The 17,238-nt window shown below is 42.9% G+C and overlaps 1 pseudogene; it reads right to left on the bottom strand.

Moving 5' to 3' along the window:
* Positions 1–16,082: 16,082 nt before the first annotated feature.
* Positions 16,083–16,895, bottom strand: LOC121826256 (histone H3.3A-like; annotated as a pseudogene).
* Positions 16,896–17,238: the final 343 nt, after the last annotated feature.

Here is a 17,238-nt window from a genome sequence, read left to right as displayed (position 1 = left end):
CTATTTTGTAAATGCGAGTTTTTTAGTAGCTCTAGAAACCTTTTTAAAAGGTGGAAGGAAGTCCCGCCTCATCCCATTTTTTAAGTGTAAATGATTTTTTTAAGAGGTTAAATCACTTGCTGGTTGTTTATTTTTTGGTACAACCAGAAAATAGCAGGATACTGAATCAGGAGAGGCTGTGACTGTCTCGGGGGTCACCATAACATTCCGTAGAGGGGGCTAGTTTTATATCCTACAACACAAAGCATACTGGAGTTTGGTTTTGCATTTGTGTCTGGAATATTTTCAGTTATTTCTGGTCTCGTGTTTCTAGTAGAACTGTATCCTAAAAAACCACTCCTCGGTCCTTGCCCTGTCAGAACTGTCTCTAGTCATGGCAGTCCATTTTCCTAACAATTGTGATAATGTGCTGTGAAAGATTGAAATTTTGAATATGTACTGTATGTGGCATAAAATTGTGAGTCAGTGTAATTAAGGACTGTGAGCATTTGATTGTTATGTGAGGTCTTAGGGAAAACTTGCCAAGTTTAGGATGGAACATCACTAGAATAAATTAAAGAGAAACAATACATGGCTCTTTTGGGTACGTGAACACAATGTATGACTCTTAGAGTTTGGGTCCATGTTTTAAGAATTGAAATGTCTGTGTACTCAACCAATAAAGTCTCAGTTGTGACAGAGTAAAAAAAAAAAAAAAACAACAACAAAAGTTGTCAAACATTAGCTGTCACGTCAACAGAGAGAGGCTGTCTTCCCTGGACAGTGATGGGACTGACTTGGCCTGGCCTCACTGTATACACTCATTTCCACAGTGCCCAGGATGGATACACCACAGAGGGTGCAGCTATGGTTGTGTGGTCTTGTCTGACACCCGGTCCTGACCCCTCCTCATCCCTAATCCAAGTGACATAAACTCAGAGACGCACAGAGGCATCCACAACCAGGGGCATCTTCAGCTCCACACCTTTGCTCTTGGAAGACAGGTCAGCTTGCAAGTCCAGGACTCTGAGTTCGCTGACCTGCATACTGCCCCAAACCCATAAGGGCCCACATGGCATTCCTCTTTGCCTTACATGTGCCTCTCAGCTTTTCTCTTGTCCTCACTACATCCTCTTATGAATTTGAACCTCTACCTTCTCAGTTTAGGTGGACTACTGATGGAGGGAAATATTGGGCCTCAGAGCCAGAACTTGAACTCAGGACTGCGTGAATCAACATTCCATGAAACCACTGCTGTAGAATAAGGGCTGTGGATTCCAATATCCTATCCCTTGAAAGAACTTGGACTTATCCTCCTGGCTGTATTTGGAGAAGAGTCATTCTAAGAGAAAGTCCTTAGGTGCCAGGATGTAGGTGGAGATGAGGACAAATGGAACTTTCACCTTGAGCCTGAAATTACAGATTGTGGGAACCCAGATGTGTGAACTGTCCAAACTCGGCCTATAGCCATGCCTCAGACTTTCTTAAGCTCTAATGAGCCTTGCTTCAGAAACCCTCAGCTCCAGGGGGGAAGACAAGGTTTACTGATCTGTCTTTGACATTGAAATGGCCTCCCCAGAGGGGTAGTGTCTTTTCTGGGAGCAAAGAAGTACCAACTCACCTCATATCATTCTGAGGTAAAAATAGGTTTAATCTGCTGTAATCTAGTGAGTTCAAAGTCCTAGAATGCTGTTAATGGCTACATCACATTTTCCTGAAGTGACTCCACATCCATCTTCATGCTCTGAAGGACTTCTGTCACAACAGTCGTCCACTCAGTGCTGGCACCACCAAGGAATGTGCTCCCATCCTCCTTGTTCCAGAGAGTCAGTTTCCTTTGCTGTTTCCTCAGTCTCTGCAACATCTCAATGAGGGAGGATTGCCACCATCTCCATTGTCCAGATGCAGAACCTGAGAATTCTAGGTTCAGAAATGTGTCCACACAGCTGGGTCCATGCACTGTTTCCAGGATCACTTTGTATCAGTATATTTTGAACACTTATCAACAAAACAATTCATCAGTTGGCCAAGCAGTGGAAGCAGATTGTGTATGCCTTTTTTTAGGGGTGACTTGAGGGTCTGTAACTAGTACTGAGATCGTCTATGTGAGTTTGAGAAACTTAGTCAAGCACTTGTGAGAATACACTAAGAAATGGAAACATCTAGGACCAAGGAAAAATCATAGAGGGAAAATATTGCTCCAACTAGTGAAAGTGGGAAATAGGGGGCCCCAAAATGTCAATTGGGAATCAGGCCCAGAGAAAATGAATCAACATTGCAGGAGGAGGTAGAGTGTCCTAACGGAAGAGCTGGGAGTAGAATCAAGGAATGAACAGAATAAATGGCATGTGCCAGATGGCAAAAGTAAAGTAACTGTGATGTTTGTGTAGAAATATCTGCACTGTGAAACAGAGACATTGTTAATCAGGGATAAAACAACAGGAACCACAACCAACAGTAACAACAATCCCTAGGTGTTTAAATAAGCCATGGGTTAAAATGATTTTTTAAAATGTTATTTGTAACACATCTTTTCCTCCTACTTTCTCTGCAGTTTGTAATCTGTTTCATTTCTCTGGGTGTAAGGCATTTTAGATTAGAATTGTGATATTGTACATATTTTGTTCAGGTTGTAGAGTGATGTTTCAGGCCATCCTTTAGCTTTAGCTGCTGAAATCATACAAGATGGGAAGACTAGCCTTTGTTACTGTAGACTGCTTTCCTGTTCTGTATGGAGTATCTTTAAGTAATGTTGGGAGATTTCACATCTTCCATTATGACTGGTTGTAATACATACATGCACATAAATATGTACATATATGCATGCATACATATGAATGTATACATAGGCTTGAATATTTTTAAGGAAAGCATTCTTGTGCAGTTATATACTATTGTGTTCTCAAGGCAGTGGTGAGACTAGAGAGATTGCTCAGTGGTTAAGTGTGCTTGCTGCTCTTGCAGAGGACTAGAGTTCAGTCCCAGCATCCTTGTTAGAGGTCTGATAACCACCTGTACTACAGGGGATCTGACACCCTCTTCTGGCTTCTGGAGACACAAGAACAGATATTCACACAAAGATACATACACGGAAATAAAAATCAAGTATTAAAAACCCGTTTTTATCTAATAGAGGCAATCACAAAACTGACACCTGGGTCTGTGGCAGGCAGGATCTACCTGTTATATTGATGAACACAGGCCACCTCAGCAGCATTGCTTAGATAGCTCCATCTTGTCATATAAGCCCTAAGTAACCTTAAACCTGACACCCCTTTCTCTCTTCTTTGACTCCCCAGCTGTGGAATGAGAGGATGGCTCCTTTCTTCATCTTCGAAAGTTCCCTAAACATTGACAAGGTTTGAAGGCAGCATGTGCAGAGCTTTCCTGTTCCCATAAGACCTGTTTGTCAGTTAGACAAGTTCTTCTATAGCCGAGAAGAGAGGTGGGAGTTTATGCACACCTAAACCAGATGTGGTGATGCCCTTCATTTCCAGTCAGTCAACACTGATCAATAAGGAAAGGTCAAGAAAATTCAGAAACATGTGTAAGAGTTTTGACACAACACTTTAGTGAAATTATATAAACCAGCAGTGAAGATGTGAAAAATGAGAGGATTGTTAGGATTCTGTGAATGGGTACAGTGAGGGGTCAATAAAAGAACTACCTCCATCTTGCTGACTCAAGCACATGTATTTAAAACCAGCTTCCTAGATGATTTTGTTTAATGTTCCTTCACAAGTCTAGTGCTCAGAGCAGAAAACTGCACCAACACTAAAAATAATGGAAGAAAATGATACATGGCCACTGTGCTGTTGAGTGTTAGTGTTTCTTCCATATGGAGCCATGAAGGCAGGCTAAATGATTCAAATCCTTCCTACCTCGGTTTGGCCATGTGTGTAGTGTGTCTGTATGACTCCCATGTTCCCATTGCACAGAAGGTGGATGATGTATGAATGTACAGCAGGGATGGATGTTTGCTGATAGGGAGGAATCCAGTGCTCTTTGTAAGAGGAAAAACAAAGATGTTAGGGAGAATTAGGATATGAAGTGAAAACTCATAGTCTCAGTCGGGCCTATGTTATAACTAGACCTGGTTCCTGAAATGATGCCCTTTATTTCATGTTCTCAATAATGACTTTATTCTCTGATGGACTTTGACAGATAGTTGTAACTGAAGAATGTATGGATGAGGACAGACAAGGGAGTTTTGTAGACACCCATCTTCAATGTGGGTTGAGAGGTAGTTTATTACCATCAGTGAGAAACTAAAGGAATCCTGTGATGTAGACACCACTTTGTAGGCATAAAATATATATTTTCTTCATGGTAGCCTATGTGGCTTCTTGAGTCTGTGAGATGGGTCAGCAGGAGACTCATGTTTGCTTGGCAGAGCACACAGAAATATGGAAGGAGGCAACAGCTCATGAAATTTATCTTCTGACCTCAACAGGCACATGGCCATACCTGCATCTTCAATCACACATGGACATCATCCACATATAAACAGAAAATAAAAATAAGGATGTTTTTATTTTAAGAAAAATATACAGATTTTTCTTAGGCAATATTGATTATGGACTCTGACCAAAGCTGGTATGTGGCCTCCCCAGGATATTCTGGGCCAAACATCCAGGCTACAGGACTGAGAGATGACCACCATCTCACAATTAATGAATTGACCACACTGTAACATTTAGAGCCCAAGCTGTGCCTTCAACCCCTATGACTCACATGTACAGCTCTTCCTATGCCCACAGGTGTCAAGGTTGCACAGTCGTACAAACCCAGTGCATGATTCCTTCTGCCTAGACCAGGCAGCAGCCAGGTGGCAGTGTGAGACTGTCCCTATGCTTGTACATCCTGTTTTCCACAGGTCCCATAGCTCCAATTGGTCTCCAAATGTGGCCCATGTAAAGCTTGAAGAGCACAGAAACAGGAGGCAACTGGTCTGGCTTGAGGACAGCACAGAGCTGAGGCACTGCTATGTACGAAGCCCTTAGGGCCTGTCCTCAATGTTATGTGACCATAGCAAGGGACATTGTGAACTTGGGATTCTGGGAGTTCATGCAGTCAGACCTGCTGTGCCTTTGTCATGGCTTGCTTCTGGGTGCAGACCTTGTTCCTGTCTGTGTGACACCATGTTCCACAAACCCATGGAAGCCTTGTTCCCACATATGGGGCACAGAGCCAAGGGCCATCATGAAATCTTGTTATGAGGTGTATTCACACCCGAGGAACACAGACTAGGGGTGCTGGAGTTAGAAGTGATGGTCTCAGTTGCTCAATAGTTTAATTAATATCTTGTACATGGATGTTCTTGGCATCTTGGGCAGGGAAGTTCCTGGGGCATCATGAGTGTGTTGAGGGGACTTGCAGGGGTCTGATCAGAGTCTGTCACTGGGACTGGCAGGACCTGGGTTCAAATCCTCACTTTTCACACTGCTGACTGCATGACCTGAATAGGCGTTTCTTCCTTCTCCTTGAAGTGAGACTGGAAAGTGCACCTCACCTCCCTGCTGTCCATGTGCAGAGAAAACAGGTGGGCAACACATGTGAATGTCCTCACACTCCGTGGGCTGTTCACAGGGCTGACAGGAATGTCTGCAATTACATTACAGAGCACACACAAAGGGCTCTTGTTGGGGAGAGGTTGGGATGTCAATGGTCATCTGAGGTCTGTGCTGGCTGCCCTGAGTCACCTTGGAAAGACCATCCCTCTCTGAGTACAGAAAATCTCCTTGAATAGAAAATACTTGTCTGTGAAGAACAAAGGCCAGCATCAGGGTCGTGGGAGGAATTTCTCATTGAAAGTCTCCAGTGACCAAAGTCTGGCATATCACTGAGGAGTGGATTCTGGGTGGGGTGGTAGTGGGGAGTTGAGTGGAAGGAGGGGAGGGAAGGGGAACTGTGTGTAAAATGGGGGAAAAAAACCCTTTTAAATAAAAAAATAAAGAAAATCTTCAGTGAAGCATTAAGGATTATCTGTCCTTGGTTAGAACATTCTATTCCCAGCATGTGCTAACTAACCCCCAATCGTGCCAGCTTCCTGGTCCCACTCACCCCATCACTTAAAGAATGTGCTGGTATTTGTTCCCAATCACAACTCACCACAGGGTTTGCGAAAGGCTACTGAGGCCAGAGAGGCCAATATTGGGGCTGAGTCACACGGGAACCAGGCTTGGATGCATTTTAGAGGCTCTGCTACCTAGATTTCCCTTGCCCAGAAGGACAGAAGCATTCCCCAGACCTTCCCACAGTACAGCAGACAGACTTCAGCCACCACCTACAAAATTCCATGTTGTTTTTAAACTTGGGCAGGTCCTCCATTTTGGAGTTCCACCCCAACCTGAAAAGTCTTTTTTTGAGAAATTGGGAGAAAGGTGAGTGGGGAGAGGGGAGTGGAGCTAGAGAGTGAGTGGGAGGGATGGAGGGAGAAGGATAGAGCAAAATCCAGAATGAGAGAAAGTTCATCCACTTCACCCTATTGTCACAACTAAATAATCTGCAGGCAAGGTTTTGAAGATAAGAAAGACAAAAGTAGAAAAATATTTTCAAGCACCTTCTATTTTATCATAGCTAAAATTGTCAGTAAAGGAAACTATACTACAATGGTGTCTGAAGATTTTTAATTACACTTTCAGCAAGGTTGACATTTTCAGGGTGACATATATATTTTATTATTTCCAGAACCCTGTGCCCTGGAGCTGGAGAGAGGGCTGAGCAATGAAGAGCCTTTGCTACTTTGAAGAGGACCAGGAACTGATTCCCAGACCCAAATAGCAACTCAAAACTGCCTGCAATTTGTGTCCTAGGGAGTTCAAAGGCCTCCTCTCAACTCCTCATGGAACTGCACACACATGATACACATAAACTCATGCAAGCAAACACATTACGCATAAAATAAGTAAATCTTAAAAATAAATATAAAATGTTGCTCTAAGTTCTTGTCTTGAATCTGGGTTACACAGAGTCCCTCAGTCCTTGGCCTGATAGATGTAAATTAACCAAGGGTCTTGCCCATCGTCGGTGGGATTTGTATCTTCTTGTTCTGTGGAATGGTCTTTGAGCATTTGCTAGAAGCTTTTGCAGAAGCCAGAAAGTGGGTCTAGAAGGAGGGCGGGTGCTGTGACTCTTTGAGCTGCTGGACATCTGAGTGTCTGCTGTTTTCATCTTTGTCTCGGGAGCTTCACCTGAGCTACAGTGTTTGTGGGATGAAGAACAGAGACAGAAAAGACATAGCAAAGTGATGAGCTAGATAGAGGAAGGAGATGAAGAGAGGGAAGGAAAGAGTGACAGGGAGGGAGTGAGGGAGGAAAGGAGAGAGTGAAGGAAGGAAAGAAAGCAGAAGAGGTAATGAAAAGCGGGGTGGTGATATTTTATTTGTATGTTAATAAATAAAGTTGCCTGGAGATCAGAGGTCAAATAGCCTTTAAACAGAAGTCCAGAGGTGGTAGCACAGGCCCTTAATCCAATCACATGGCAGGCAGAGTCTCTGTGGTCAAAGACACAGCCAAGAGTGGTGACACGAGGCTTTAATCCCAGTACCAACCATAGAGGCCTGGAGGTCTGTATAGACAGGCAGTGACGAGGAAGTCATGTGGCTTGGCTTAGAGCCAATGAGAAGGCACAACAGAAAGGCAATAAAAACACAAGTCAGGTAGGAAAAAACTCTCTCTGGGGAAGCTACTGCTGGTGGTAAGCTAAGGCTAGTCATGGCTATTGCTCAGATCTCTTTGGCTATTTCCTCTGTATTTGGCTCTGTGTTTCTTATTTATGAAGACTGTGTAGAATTTCATCTAAAAAGAGGGAAAAATAGGAAGGAGAAATGGAGCCAGAGACAATGAGGGGTGGGAACGGCTGTGTCCTGAGAGTGTGGAAACTGAAGGCTGGAGCCCACTGTCCTTGGGCTCTCCATGTCCACACAGGGTCCTGCAAGCTTAGAACCATTGGCTGACTTCTTAGCTGATGTCCACAGGTAGGACATGTTAGGCAACCTAGAGCCATGGCTGGTTTTTTTTTTTGTGCTCCCTGTTCTCTTGGCCAACAACTCCCAGGATTTTGTCTGAACTCTGTCCTTTGCCCTGTATCAGCTTTCAGGTCCTTCTTGAAGTAGCGGTTCTGCCTTTATGCATCTATCCGTTCATCCTCCATTTCTTCACGACAAAAAGTCTCATGCTAGACTACTGATCTTTTTGGTAACTGTGAGCTTCTACTTGATTCTGAATGTTTTGTTGACATAAATAATGAAGATTTTAAGGTGTTTTCTCTACAACTGGAGCCTTCCAGAATAGTCAATGAGCCAAGTAGTCAGCTCACCACTGAAAGGAAGAGCACTAGCCTTTCCAGCACCATGGCTTCATGGAGGAGGAGTTGAGTGATTTTGAAGAGTTGTTGTTTGAGGGAAACAGCCAGGCACAAATTCAAATGTTCCATGCAATCACTTACAGGTATGGTCTGAAAATGAAAACACTCCAATACACAGAGAACAAAATGTCAGTCACCTTGATGATAAAAAATGTTGGTCTCTTGTTTTGTGGAAAATTATGATTTCATTTTCGTTTGATTCTAGGTTCTTTTTCATTTTCACATTGTTTTTTTCAGTAGCCATTGTCAACTCAAGGATGTGCTGTTCATTCTCTCAGTATTTGTGTTGTTTCTCAGGCTGTTTTCTTGTTTCTTTCATTTTGTTCTGAAAGGATGGAAGATAGGAGTTCAATTGTCTCATACTCATAAAGACTTGCTTTGTGGCCTAGAACATCTATTGTAGAGAAGAGTCTATGGACCTCTGACATAAATATATATACACTGTATCCATTGATTGGAATGTTCTACAGATTTCTGTTTAGTCTATTTGATGTATGGTGTGGTTTAGTCCAGCAGTTTCTTTGCTGATTGTTTTTCTTTGGGTGGCCTGATTAAAGATAAAAGTAGGATATTGATGTCAGTCCCTGTTATCCTATCAGAATCCATCTGACCTTTTATGACCATTTGTATATTTCTGAAATTAGGAGCCCCCCATTTGGTGCACTTGTATTTACAATTGTTATATTTCCCAATGAAATGTTTCCTCTGTTCATATCTAGTAGACTATCTGTATTTTATAACTCATTTTGATCTGAAGAATATTTCATTAAATACCAAATACTATGACATCTATTTTTGTCTTCCACTAACCTCATTGTTTGACCTCCACCTTGAATTTCAGTCTCTGGGTCAATTACGCCATTTACATGTATAGTTTTCATTGACCCATGTTAACTTATTCCTATAGAGATAATCTCAACACCCCCTGCCCTCTGTGTGTGTGTATGTGTATGTAGGTGCACATAATCTTCTTTGTGCATCTACCTGTATGTCTGAGAAGGCCAGAGATTGATGGGTAGTATCTTCAACGCCTCTCTACTTTGTGTTCTGAGATCGTCTCTCCCTGAACCTGGAGCTTTGTCACTGATTCAGCAAGACTGGTTGGCAAGCAATCTTCAAGGATTCCACTGCCTCCACCTGCCCACTGCTAAGATTATGGGCACATGCTATCATTCTTGGCTTCTATGTGGGCACTGGAGCACCACAGCCCCATGAGCCCACCCTGTGGCAGGCACCAGGCCTGGTTCTGAGAAGAGACACTCTACCTCCTCAGGTCATCAAATAAGATGAAAGCAACAATGAATGAAGTGACTACCAGTTGTCCTATGTGAGGAAAGTGCAGTGGGAAGTGCAGAGAGGTCTGGGCTGTGGGAATGGAGATGACATCCTTTGCTTTGCAGAAGCTTACAAATTATGTGTAATCCCTTTTGTAATTTCTACATAATATTCTTGTCTAGGCCTGTATCTTGAATTGTTTGGCTATGCTTCACTTTAGCTTTCTCAAAGTTTCATATCCTCACTTTTAGGTATTTGATTTACTTTGAATAGATTTTTTTGCAGGGTGAGTAAGGGGATCCAGTTTCATTCTTCTACAAATGGATTTCCAGTGTTTCCAGCACTATTTGATAAAAAGATTGTTTTCCCCTTCCTTAGTGTATGTTTTTCTCCCTTTTCCTTTTGTCTCTCTGTTGTTTTTCCAATGTGTAATTTTTGACACCTTTTGTCAGAGATTTGGTGGCTGTAAATGTGGGTTTATTTCTGAGTTCTTCAGTCCATTTGTTCCCTTGGTCTATATGTCTGTTTTTGTGTTTGTGTGTGTGTGTGTGTGTGTGTGTGTGTGTGTGTGTGTGTTGTGTGCCAGCTTCATGCTGTTTTGATTACTATTGATCTGTTATATTGTTTGATATCAAGTACCAATGTGGTGGTAATCTAATTATACTGAAATGTGATTTTGATTGTATGTTAATAAATAAAGTTGCCCGGGGGTCAGAGCTATTAGAGCCATTGCAAGAGTGTGGCGGTGGTGGCACACGCCTTTAATCCCAGAAAGCCAGCCTTTAATCCCAGGGAGTGGTGGTAGAAAGCAAAAAGATATATAAGGCGTGAGGACCAGAAACTAGAAGCATTTGGCTGGTTAAGCTTTCAGGCTTTGGAGCAACATAGTTCAGCTGAGAGCTATTGGGATGAGGACACAGAAGCTTCCAGTCTGAGGAAACAGGACCAGCTGAGGAACTGGTGAGGTGAGATAGCTGTGGCTTGTTCTGTTTCTTTAAATAGACGAACAGACAGGAAATAGGCGCTCATTCGGGAAGCTGGGACACCGCAGGCGGAAGGGTGAGATTTTGGCTCTGAGCTCTGACCTCTCGGCTTTCTCTTTTGCATTATTTCTGTGTTTCTTATTTAATAAAACGGTTGGTTACATCAATATGCCAAGTTAGTGCCTGTTATGAATTATTGTGTGGGTAACTCCCAAGAATGTCCCACTTGTGCAGGGAAACATGCTGGCCTGCTGGACTGATGCAGTGGCAGCTGAGACACAGTCACTCACATGAGGCACAGTCAATCTAACCCAGGCCCTGCATCCATGGGGAGACAGTTCATTAGAAAGATAGAAAGAGAGAAAAAGAGGGAGAGAGGAAGAGAAAGAGAGAAAGAAAGCAGAGTTGTGCACACCTCATGGCAGGGAAGGGGGGAAAGGCAGAAGAGAGAGAGGAAGGGGCAGAGTTTTTCCTTAAAATGAGGATTTTACATCAGGATGCTGGCAGCCCCCAAGGGGCAGGACCAAGGGGATGGGTCAGAATGTTAACATTCCTCCGTTTTTATAAAAAGAGGTGAGTTATGGGAGCAGTGGGGGAGCATGGGTGCTGTATTCTCAAGGCTACTTCAAGCTGACAAGGGGCCAAGTGGGAGGGGGAAGCCAGGAGTCACACACACCAGGAAGCATGGAGTGAGGAAGCATAGTTAGCTGTCAGCCTGGAAATCTCAGATGTGGAGACCTCAGGCAGCTGTTCTTTGAGGTTGCTAGGAGAAAACGTAGATTGTTATCATTGGCCTTATGAGCTGGGCTAGCCATGGGAAGAGTGATAACCGTCAGAAAGAATGAAACACAGAAGTGCCTTGGTCTTACAGAAGAGGCAAGAGGTAATGAGTGAGACAAAAGAGCAGGTATGTTCTTCATTGTGACATCTTGGAGAACCAGGATCCAGTTGTTGGTTACATGCCCACTTGAGCCTGGAGAGATGGAACCAGCATGAATTGAAGGATGCTGTGTTCTTCAGGAGTGTAGGAGCCATCCCATCTGCCATTTCTCTGGAAATGCGGGTGCGTTCATCCCAGTTGGCATCCTTGGGGCTGGTGCCAGCTGGTGCAGGGGCTGGCATATCTGGAGAGCCTTTTGATCCAAGCATGAGGAGGGAAACTGAAAAATATGCTCAAAAATGGGTGAGGTCAAAATGGGCTCTGGAGACTGTTAAGTTTCATCAGACCAAGTTTCTTGATACAGAAGCAGAACCTTCCCCAGGAACCTGTAGGCATCTGTAAGACAGCTGGAATGGATTTACATCACAGCAAAAGTGTTAAAAATCCATAGAAATAAGGACTCTTCAAAACTCTTTGTAGTCAAAGTTCTATCAGTTTATCAAAGCTGCATTTATCAGTATTAAAACTTTGAACCTCTGGAGTTATATCTAAACCAGTCTATCCTGTACCATGAAGTCTGGGACTGTTAAACTGATACCCTAGTCATCAAACATCATCAGATCTGAGAAGAATAAATTTAAGAAGTAAGACAACTTCACAGCTACCTAGGCAGCAATTCCATGTCTCTCTGTGGTCATTGTGGACAGAGGCCCCAAAGGTAGTACTTATTCAGGTGATAAGTCCAGAAGATCTGACAGATTTTTTTTTCTGTGAAGTAGAAATTTGGGAAGGTCATCCTACCTGTCTTGGCATAGAGGACAATCGATCCCTGTTGTTCCTCATATTCATAGTCTGGACAGGATCTCAGCATTTTGCTGGAAAGACAGCCTCGCCATAAGCTCCCAAATTCATCTTGGAGAAGATATAGAATGCTGTCAGGAGCTGAAAATGTCTCTTTATCATAAAAAGCTGTTTTATTAAGTGCCAAATTCTCAGATCCCTACAAGTGTTTGAGGACTAGGAGAACAAAATCTGTTAGATGTATTTATAACTTTGAGCACATATATAAATTAAATCTGAATATATAGGTTTCCCAGTTAGTTACAGCTTCATGAAGTTAGCAAGAATATGGAGGCTCACATTCCTAAGCCTGAATAGATCCTGAGTAAGGAGAGATACTTTTTAAGCTGTTGACAGTGATCGTTGAAATCTATTACCATTTTTAGTGTTCTATAGCTGTAGTTCTTCTGATCCTTGAGTACAGCTAGATTATAATCCTGAATGATTTATGAAGAAATAATTATTTCCTAAGGTAATATAAATACCTCATTGGTTCTGCATAAAGAAGGTCAAGTGTCCCATCTTATTGCAGAACAGTGTCAATTAACAAATATCAATGGGTTTTAGATAGCTAATCAGTCCTCTGTGCCAGCGGGTTTCCTTTGGACCCAGGATTTCAGCCTATTCTGGACAGAGAACGTGAGATGATGTGTTCTCTTTTGTATCTGCTTCAAGCTGGCATTGGGGTGTTGTCGGGAACCCCAAAAGGAGGCTACCCTTAGTAAAGATGTTGGTGAGGTCATAGGACCTGTCCATTTTTATCTTAGCCATGATGGCACCTGATCATGTGACTACCCTTATCAAATTTGGTGGGTGACCATGTGGTCTTGTGGGATTTTTCTTTTCTTTTTTTTCCAAAATAAACTGAACATATAAAGTGAAGTTTAGAGAGTTAGTCAGAAACAAGTCAGTGTGGCCGTCTCTCAAAGCCTGGTAGCAGGAGCAGCAGAAGAAATATAGACTGATGCAGGGGCTTGGCTCTGAGCAGTGGCAGAGCATGGGCGGGGGGTGGGGTGGGGTGGGGGGGAAGGGTACCACACCAAAGTCCTGTGGGTGAAACATGAAGTCCCAGAAACAGAGTCAAGTGACAGAGAGAAAAGATTAAGAGTTAGAATTACTGACAAGGAGAGCAAGCAGAGTCAAGGGGTATACATGCGTCATAAAGAAAACTGGAGCCAAGTGATGATGTAGTTGCTTAGCAGAGGCTGGAGGAGCATGGGGTAGTTGGCAATGAGGAAGAAGTTGGGATGGAAGTTGGGTAGGCACATTTTTCCACAATGAGGTATAAGGCCTAGAAGACTAATCTGTAACATCCCAGAGGGTCAGAGGGCCAACAATAATGGTTCAAGATAGCCAATTGACCATGATATTAAAGGCTATGGGTGGTGGAATAGGCATAGGGTGTCTCATCACAGAGGGATGGGGCCAAAGGGCTTAATGCCTGAAAGATACTTGGTACCAGCAAGTGAACCAAGATGAATCTGACCTCCATCTTCCCAGAGAGTCAGCGAGGACTAAGGGATGGTGCAAGATAGCCACATGTTGGGTGCCAGTGTTATGAATTATGCATGCAGGGGACCCAAGTCTGACTGGGCCAGGGCTGATCTATGGGGGAAAACTTGCTGGCATGCTGGGCAGATGCAGTGGCAGGCTGGGCGATGAATGCCATGCAGACATGGTGGCAGCAGCAGCCAATAATTCACAACCCAGATGCTGCATCCACACAGAAAGCATTTTTTAGAAGAATAGAGAGAAAGATAGACAGAAAGGAGAGAGGAAGAGAGAGGGGGGTTGAGGGAGCACACTTTGTGGGAGAAAAGAGGAAGAGAGGAGGGAAGAAAGGGAAGAGATTTCCTTAAAATGAGGCTGTTATGTCAGGACACAGGGTGACACCAAGGGGTGGGTTTTCAATGGGGCAGTTCAGAATATTAACAGCGCCAGCATTTCTGTTTCTGCTTAGGATTATTTGACTCTTCAAGGTCTTTTTGTTCGTCTGTATGGATTTTAGGAATTTTCTTTGAAGAACTTCAGGCGAATATTGTTGGGAATTGTATTGAATCTGTAAACTGCTTTCTGTTGCACATTCCATAATGTTAATCTGCCAATCCATTAGCAAGGAATGCCTTTCTGTTTTCTAGTATCTTCTTCAGTGTGTTATATTTTCAGTGTAGAAGTCTTTCACTTCCCTGCCTGGGTTTATTTCTGAAATTCGTATTTGAAGCAAGTGCAAAAGGATTATTTTCTCTGGTTTTGTTTCCCAGCAAGCTCTTTATTGGCATATACACAAGTTCTCTATTGGCATGTACATTAAAAAAAAAACCTACTGGCTTTTATTATGTTGACTCTGCATTGTGCTGTTTTGCTGACAGTGTCTGTCAGGTCTGAGAGTTCCCCAGTGGCATCTTCAGGGTCTTGTCATTATAGAATCATGTCATTGCAAATGCAGATTTCTTAACTTCTTCCTTTTCTATATTTTAAAGCATGTACATGTTTAAGTATGGGGGGGTACCTGTGTGTCAGTGGTGTGTGTATGCCCATGTGTGTCCATATAACCAGAGACCAGAAGACAATATCAGGGTGCCACCCTCAGGAATGCCATCACCTCTTTTGAGGCAGGGTCTCTTATTGGCCTGGAACTCACCAATTAGGCTAGGCTCATTGGCCAGTAAATGGCAAAGAGTCTCCTGTCTCTATCTCCTCAGCACTAGAATTATATGAATCCCACACCCAGCATTTTTATGTGGGTCCTGGGGCTCAAACTCAGTTCCTCACTTTTGCAAGGCAGGCACTTTACCAACTGAACTATCTCCAAACCTCTCTCTTTTCCCTAGTTTATTCCTTTAATTTCTTTCTTCACTCCCATTGTTTAGCTAAGACTTTCAGCACTATTTCAAGTATGAGGGGTCACACTTGCCTCATTCCTGATTTTCAAGGAAATGATTCTAGTTTTTCTTCATTTAGTATACTGCTGGATGGGGTTTGTAATAATTTGCCTTGCTGAGGTATGTTGAGGTATCATTCTTCTGTTTCTACTTTCTTCAGAGTTTTTGATATGAGCTTTGTCAGAGGCCATCTCTGCCTCTGTTCACATGCTTCTGGGGTCTCTGTCTTTAAGCCTATCTATGTCTTAGTCAGGGTTACTATTGCTGTTATGAAACACCATGACCAAAGCAACTTTGCGAGGAAAGGGTTGATTCAGCTTTACACTTCCACAGCCTTGTTTATCACTGAAGGAAGTCAGGAAAAGAACCCAAACAGGGCAGGAATCTTGAGGCAGGAGCTGATGCAGTGGTCATGTGCTTACTGGCTTACTCCTCATGGCTTGCTCAGCCTGATTTCTTATGGAGTTCAGGACCACCAGCACAGGGATAGCACTACCCACCACGGGCTGTCAATCAGTAATTAAGAAAATGCCTTATAGCTGGATCATATGGAAGACTTCTCACTTGGGTGTTTCTCCTTTCAGATGACTCTAGCTTGTATCAAGTTGACATAAAACTAGCCAGGACAATTACAATTAGTGTTTTGTGTATGTTGAGACAATCTGGTGTCCCTAGAATGAATCTAATTTGATCATAGGGTATGATCTTCTTAAATGTGTCCTTGGATTTAGTTAGTAAGATTTTTTTTAATAGTTTAATGTATTTTAATAGCAAACTTACAGGAACACCACAGAAGACAGACAACATTAAAAACATGTACTTGCATGTAGGATAACTCAGTCAGATAACATAGTGAATGGATGGAATCTACTGTGTGATAAAAATACGACAAACACCATTTAGTTGCCGTCAATAAGAAATTTACTTACTTAAAAAAAATCCAAATGCTGGCATTGTCCAGAAAATTTTAACAGGTGTATTTATAATTGTTATAAAGTCGAACTGTTGAAATGTGTTCACTGAAACATTTTGCTTGCATTAATGCTTTACATCTTGCATTTATATTAAAAACTCACACACAAATGAAAATGGAAAAACTGCAAGTACCTGATTTCTGTTCCCTATTTTTCCACTCGCAATCATATACTTAGGTACCTTTTAACCCCATGGAAAATATATCTAACACTCAGAACTACTGATAACAGGAAGAAGAGGAAAAAAAATTTTGAGAATGAAATGTTTCCCCTCATAATGGACTCTTAAGCACGTTCTCCGCGTATGCGGCGTGCTAGCTGGATATCTTTTGGCATAATTGTTACACGTTTGGCATGGATAGCACAGGTTGGTATCTTCAAAAAGGCCAACCAGATAGGCCTCACTTGCCTCTTGCAAAGCACCAATAGCTGCACTCTGGAAGCGCAGATATGTTTTGAAGTCCTGAGCAATTTCTTGCACCAGACGCTGGACGGGGAGCTTGGGAATCAGAAGTTCAGTGGCCTTGTGATAACGTCTGATTTCACGGAGTGCCACAGTACCAGGCCTGTAAGGATGAGGTTTCTTCACTCTCCAGTAGAGGGCGCACTCTTGCGAGCGGCTTTAGTAGCCAGTTGTTTCCTGGGTGCTTTACCACCGGTGGATTTGCGGGCAGTCTGCTTTGTAGGAGCCATGGTATGGGCACCTTCTTACTTACCCCCCTTCTCCTTCGGGTGGAGCTCTGCAAGCGCGAGATGGCGCTGGCGTTAGGGAGTGGCGACGGCGCGGCGACGGCTGCGAACACTTAATTATTAAGAATTTTATTGAGAAGTTTTTGAATTTTGTTCATCGTGGATATTGTGTTATTGTTATCCGTTTTGGTTGTGTCTTTATCCGGTTTTGGTATTAGGGCAATATTGGCTTTATGGAATGATTTTAGTAGCATTCCTTCCCTTTCTATTTTATGAGAGAGTTCAGAGAGCATTGGTCTGAACTCTTTTGTTTGGTAGGATTTGGCAGTGACTCTGTCTGGTCCAGGTCTCTTTGTTGGGAGGCTTTA

Source organism: Peromyscus maniculatus, chromosome 4 (genome assembly GCF_049852395.1).
Source record: "Peromyscus maniculatus bairdii isolate BWxNUB_F1_BW_parent chromosome 4, HU_Pman_BW_mat_3.1, whole genome shotgun sequence".
NCBI classification, from domain to species: domain Eukaryota; kingdom Metazoa; phylum Chordata; class Mammalia; order Rodentia; family Cricetidae; genus Peromyscus; species Peromyscus maniculatus.
The sequence above is the reverse complement of the archived record's forward strand: the minus strand, read 5'-3'. Positions and strand labels throughout refer to the sequence as shown.